We start from the raw sequence: 6,971 nt of genomic DNA on the forward strand, positions 1-6,971 counted from the left end.
GCCTGAGAGTCCCGAGAGCCGGTGTTCACGGCTGTGCACTGCGTAGGGGGACCCACAGGCGCTATCTCCCTGGGGTCACTGAGGAGACAATCGACCTCAGTCTTCCCGTCCAGGCTTCTCTACGTTACCTTTTCCTTCATAAAAAGGTGTTTGTTCTCAGAGTTTCGGTTGTTACCCTTATCCCAGTGACTCAAATATTTCTCTCCAATCTTGACCCTCTGAAAGTTACCATCCTCTGTGTTTGCCTCCTGGGTGTTTCACCACGTCACCACCTATCCAAACTCGAACCACATTTCCAAAATCAGAGCCAGTAGCCTGCCCTCAGTGTTGGTGTCATCTTCTGTCTTCTTCCCATTTTTGCGCTCAGCTATTTTTATTTTCCAGTTTGGAGGGGAGGGAGTCAAAACTTGGAAGCTACTGATGTGTGTACATTTTGCTCAGATCCAACCTGTCCACCCCACACCGTACATGACTGGAGGGGCTGATGCCTAAGCCCTGAGCCAGGAGAGCCTGGAGCTTGTAAACTTAAATCTAGGCATCCTACAATGATCCTGGGGAAGCCACCTGAATGCAGTGGGGCTTGATGATCTGTTCCAGGCTGTAACCTTGCAAGAGAGCCCCTTGGAGATGAGATTCTTTAGAAGGGAAATCACCTTAGGATAAATGGCCTAAAGGGGAGAATTCATGAATTCTAAGTGTCTGAACTCCCTGAAATGGACTTGGAATCTTATTTGTTCATCAGGAGTTAGCTATGTCAGTTTAAAATGCCTTTTGTTCTCCTTCCTACCCCTACCTGCAGTCCCTACCACAACTGGAGTCTAAGTTTGTATCATCTCACACGTAAGTTGTATTCATATTTCCTAGATATTCTCTCTGTTTACACTCCTTACTTATTCCAAGCCATCCTGTAAACATGACCGTCCAAGGCTATCTATTGCTCAGAAATCTACAAAGTCTCCCTTGTTTCACTGCCTTGACTCCAAGACCCTGCATGAATGGAGTAACTGTTAGGTGAGGCAGCTCTGGTTTTAATTACTTCTCTAAATGCATCCTTTAATGAGAGCAGCCTAAGAATCCTGTAGTATGAACATAATTATTCCTGCTGCTCTTTAAACAAACGTTTTCTCCTGTAGAGATGATCTTCCTCGCTTATCCCGTCACATCTTTGTATCTTCTCTCCCTGTGTATTTTTATGAAGAGCCAAGGATAATTATGAAAAAAAAAAAAATCAGCCCATGGAAGAGAGAGAGACGGCACTTAAAACATTGTAAAGATGAACACCCTGTCACAGAGTCAGAGAGACTGGTTTTAGTGCAATAGAGATTGAGCTACTCATATTATCCAGAGTCAATGTTTTCCTCCAGAAACTTGTGCCAGAGTCTTGGGCAGAAGCAGTGGTTAAAAAGTAAAAGTGATTCTGCTAAAATCTATAGCGATCTTCAATGCGATGCCTTAGTCTACAGTACAAGACAAGAGAGAATAAAGAATAAACTAAAAAAAAAAAAAAAAAAGACTAGAACACGGTGAATACACAGTAGGGAGCATGAAGCTGACAGGCTCACATTAGGAAAGGAGGAGAAGCCAAGAAAACAACAGTTGTGACAGCCGGACTCAGGCAGTTGTGACACTCATGATTCTGAGTGCGTGAGTCGAGTGAAAATGGCTGGTTCCCGTGGAAAACGCTTCATTCCCTGCCATTCACAACACTCGCCTGAGAACATGGCAAACGTTCTAACCTTAGCTAAGCAGAATGAATTCGCAAGCACTGGAGTTACTCTCCGAGGACTCCATATACTAGTTGTGAAGGAGCAAACTTCAAAAAGCACTCAATTCCCAGGAGTCTCATAATTGTGCTGGTGAGAATGGAATTAGAGATATTCAGTCTCGCTACTGGGTTTGTGAATTGGCTTAACCCGTAAGGTAACAAGTCCTAGGAAACACCAGTGTGAGCTGTCTGTAGGGTGACGATCTGTCTCAATTGCCAGGAGTAGCGATAGTGTGTGCATATCGCCTGTAACTCATAAAAGTGTCCCAGTGTGGAGGAAAAAGTATAGTTTTTCCTTCCATATCGTAATAGTCACCTCTTGAGATGAAAGATGTTCAACTTTAGACTGGCTGAAGACCTCAAACTTACAGGGTCTGGAAATGAGCATCAACTTCTGGATTTTTGTCTGACCAAAGCCTAACACTGGTAAGAAACTGATGGAGATTGGTGCTAAATTCTTGGGCTGATAAATTTTTCACCTCAGCTTCTCCATGGATGCAAAGTTCTTCAGAATCTCTTCTGCTTTTGTCTTAATTTCAAAGTATTTTTCTTCCATTCTTACCTTTTGTTTTTCTCCTTCAGAGTAGGGGAGGTAACATGGTTAGGGGAGGGTCAGCCATCAAGATTGCTACTAGTTTTCCTTACATTGCAACAGCTGAAGTTTGCCAAGCTCTTTCACATTTGTTATGCCATTAGAACACCACCATCATCTTAAGTACCACTATCATCTTACAACTAAGAATTATTTGTCCACTATTTTACAGATGAAGATATTAGACTCCAGGATATTCTATGATTTCTCAAGTTGTTAGAAAGAAGCAGCATGGGGCCTCTAAGGCAAGTCGGTGAGTCTGCACAATTTTAGTCCAGATTTCTTTCCACAATATAAGGTCGTCTTGAGCAAGTGTAGTTACCTTAAGAATAACTTGAGAGGCTAGATTGAACAGGAGTCTCTTTTTGTGTTAAAAATAATCCTAGATCAAATTTAGCAAACCACAGGAAAAACTAGCTGTGTTTAAAGAGCTTTTGGAAGTTCTGAGTCCTTAAGCATGTTGGTATTTGATCATTGCATGTGCTTGATAGGATTTAAAGTACGCTAAGCACTTCCTATTCGAGTATTCCGAGAGCTGAAGTACTGAGGGGGCAAAATGTTTACAGGGAAGGCTAACATGGTTGTTGGTGTTGATTAGATAAGTTAGTGTCACGTGATGAGAAGATTCTGGATAAAAAGTAGGAAGTTCTGAGTTCAAGTTCTGGCTCTGTCACCATCAGCCTGTTAACCATTGTAGGTCTCAGCTTCCTCCACTATCAACTGAAGCTGTTGAATGTTACTATCCTGAAGTTGAGGTAGTATAATATAGGACTCGAGCTATGGAATCAGACTTGACTCTGGATTTGAAGTAGTCCTCACTTGCCAAGAAACAGTATAACTCACCTTAAAACTCATTGCTGAATAAAAGTTCTAGTGTATTCCGGATTGGAAGTCAAGCCAGTAACCAGAGTGAAAGGTAGACAACTCCAGGTCTGACCTTCAGTTGGCATGCTACTGCATGATTGTACCATAGTTAAAATATTGAAATCCTTCCTTTGGGTTGGAAGAATCTGCCCCTAGCCAGCCCACAGACCTCCCCGCAATCCAGCAACTAAAGGACACAAACTTGGCAAAGCAAGGAATCTCCATGATCTTGATCTGGGGCTAGCCACATATTCGTTCTGATCATTTTCTGTCCATGTCAAATCAGTTACTAAATATTCTTATTAGTACCCTGCTTCTACCCCCAATGAATAGGGTGTCTTCCGGCTCTTTCATTAACCAACTGAGGCTCAGCCACAAGAAACCAAGGAAAGAGTGATGAGTGTGCCTTCTCCAGGTCTTACCCCTAGTTTCTCATAGGGAAGGGAAGCAGGTATAATGAACCTGCACCTGGGTTTCCCAAAAGGAGGAATTGCAAAACGTATAGTTGAATATGCCATGGGATGATTCCATTTTAAGCAGGACAGTGAAGTGAATATGAAAAGGATTTGGTGCTAAGGAGATCTGGAGCCAAACCCTGTTTCTAACTTCTATGCAAGTTGTCTAGCTCAAGCAATGTATTTAAATTCCTCTGTTTCTGTTCCTTCATCTATAAAATTTTTAATAATAATCAGAATAGCTAACATATGTTCAGTAGGTACCAGAGGCTGAATGGTTTATAAACACTATCTTATTTAATATTCATAATAAACCTACAAAGTAGGTACTCTTCCATTCCCATTTACAATGAGGGAAGCAAAATTCAGAGTGCTTAAATAGCTTTTCTTTGTTCCAGATGGCACAGCTATCAATGGGAGAGCCAGAATTTGCACCCCATTAGTCAGATTCTTAAGCTCATGCTCTTAAACACTGCCCTAAAAGAATGTAAAATATTCTCTAGGATAGCTACTATCATTATAAGGATAACCAGATCTCTAAGAACAAAAATCTTATTTTCTAACAAATACTAATATGTTTATTCCTACAGTAGAGCTAGCCCTTTGAAAAGTACCCTAGAAATATAAGCTGTATGTTTATCTCATCTCTGGGGAGTCTTCCGGCTGGATCATTCCACAAGACCCCAATGCCAAGCATCGTATCTTCGGAAGTTTCTGAAGCACACCTGGTTCTAGTACTAACAGAACTGATAACAGTGCCCGTGGTTGAAGTCTAACCCTTCCAGACTATGAGATTCTGTCCATTCATGGCTGACAGAGAAGATTTTGATCTGCAGGGGCTAAAAACAAAAAATAAACTTCAGAGAATTCAGAAGATAATGAAAAGCAGCTGCCACACAAGGGTCTGTTTTGACTAACTGTGGAGTCTACATATGCACTGAATTTCCAAGGTCCTGGTATTTAGCTTTTCAGGCACATCTTGTCTACCTCCTAGGTTGTTTAACGAAGGCTCAAGACAGTCTCTTTCTCTGTGTGCAAATGTTATTTATTTATGTCTCCTCTAATTAGAAGAGCAGTTACTTAGACCCTAAGGAAAACATGAAAATATGAAAAAGAACACTTCTCTTTTAGACTTTTGGTGCTCCCAGAGGCCAAGGGACAGGCACTTATGGGAGAGATAGATTCTATATGTTGTGAAGTAGATTCTATACAGCAAGCATGTATAATGCTTTCCTAAAGTCTTGGAGTGGTTATTTTGCAAATAAATTCCACATCTGTGTCATGGTCATAGCATCATAATTCACTGGCTACATAAATTGTACTGACTTTTCATTGGCAGATCATGTTAGACTCAGAATTTGAGTCCTTCCTTCTTTTTGGAAGCATTTATAACCAGGCTTAGGTCCTATTCTCAAGGAACATACAGTTTGATAGGCAAGATGAGATAAGAACCCAGAGGCCTAGAACACAAACTCTGAAAGAGTGTGTAGGAAAGTTGCAGAGATGGCTTCGGAATACACAGATGGCTGTGCACAAAGGATGCTCAGTGACATGTGCAGGAATTGTTTTTAGCATGAAAGGGGAGGGGAGTCACTGAACTTCCCTTTGTGTGTTAGATCGATCACTCTTTTAGCAGAGTGGGGCATGGATTAGAATGTGGAGGAAACCAGGAAAGGATTTTAAAGAATGATTCAAACATGAAATAAGGGAAACTCTGACTGAAACTGGAAGTATGTAGATAGGATAATAGCTAGAGAAGGAAGGCGAGGCAGAGCTGGAACAGGAGTTATGGAAAATTTTGGAAAAATAATTATGGAGCAGTGAGGGGATGTGCTGAAGGGGAAGAACCAACAGAAAAAAAAGTCGAGGATCCAAGGAGGATAAGGTTAAGGGGTAGATCAACACAGCTTAATAGAAAGTTCTAGATTCCAGATCATGGGCAAAGGGACGCTCTTTTGAGAAAAGAAAAAAGGGCGACTCCTGAAACTAGAAGGCTGTATGTATGTATCTCTCTCCATTTTAAGTCTTTCTGTCTTGGCTGTTTAATTTCTTTGCTTTTTACTCAACACATGACTATTCCACTCCCCCCCCCCCCCCCCCCCCGCCAGGGATCCCTCTCAAAAACTCCTCCAAAAATCACCTTTGGAATCTCTGTGAGATCCACAGTGTGGGTCCCCTGTGAGAAACCTGGCGTCTTTATAGCTGTGCAAACAGAATTCTCAAGACAAGAACAACTTCTGTATAATTTTTTTTTAAATGAAGATGTTAGAAATCCTCCACCTTCATGATTTGATTCATAAATTGTAGAAGTTTTTCATATCATGGTTATAGAATATTAAAATGTATTCATTCTGCATATAAATTCATATTGAAATTATTTAATCAAAATTTGCATTTTTAAAATCAGGAAAGAAGTATTCCTGTTTTTCCCAAAGCTCATAAATAATGGACTTTTCACATAGAATGGCTTTTAAAACACTTTGAGAGAGGCTTACAATTTTTTGAGACCATATTATAAGATTAAATGAAGATGTGTAATTATTATCTTCACATATCAAGTCATGAAAAATGTATCTCTCTTCCTATTTAAAAGGACTTTGGCATATAAAAGAAAAATGTTTTTATTTCAACATAATTTAAAAATCAAGCACATATTTTGAACATTATATTCTAGCACCAACACTGTTCCAGAAAGCATGCATAAAATTGGCTTCATTTCTTACAGTTATCTTTTATAGATATAAATTTATGATCATCTGTTAAAAGAAAGGAGTGAGTAAAGAAAGGCAGGGAAGAGAAAGAAAAAAAGAAGACAGTATACTATAACTTCCACATTATGAAAAGGAGCAAAAAATGATTTTTTTTGCATTTTCTTTTGCTGGCACTGAATTAAATGGGGCCATTTGAGGAAGGACAAACATAAACAACAAAAGTAAAGCTAGCACAGGAAAAGAGTATTAGAAATAACATTACGAAGAAAAAAAACTCACATGTTTACTTATAAAATCCCACATAAATAGCTGGGACTTCTCAGGGACTCTGAACCCCTTCCAAGGAGCTAAAACAAACAAACAAACAAAACAAAAAACAAACCAAACAAACCTCTTGCTAAAGCTAGAAAAACATATTATTACATACATCCAGAAAAAAGTTAACCAATTCATGTTCAAGTACATAATACATTTTCAATTAAACAAAAAGAAGCATGGATATGACACAATGAATAGTTTTGTGTGTGTGTGTGTGTAGTTGACTTCTGCAGGGCAGAGTAAAATCAAGCATGGTTTTACTGGGG

This window comes from Camelus ferus, chromosome 10, assembly GCF_009834535.1.
Source record: "Camelus ferus isolate YT-003-E chromosome 10, BCGSAC_Cfer_1.0, whole genome shotgun sequence".
Lineage (NCBI taxonomy): Eukaryota > Metazoa > Chordata > Mammalia > Artiodactyla > Camelidae > Camelus > Camelus ferus.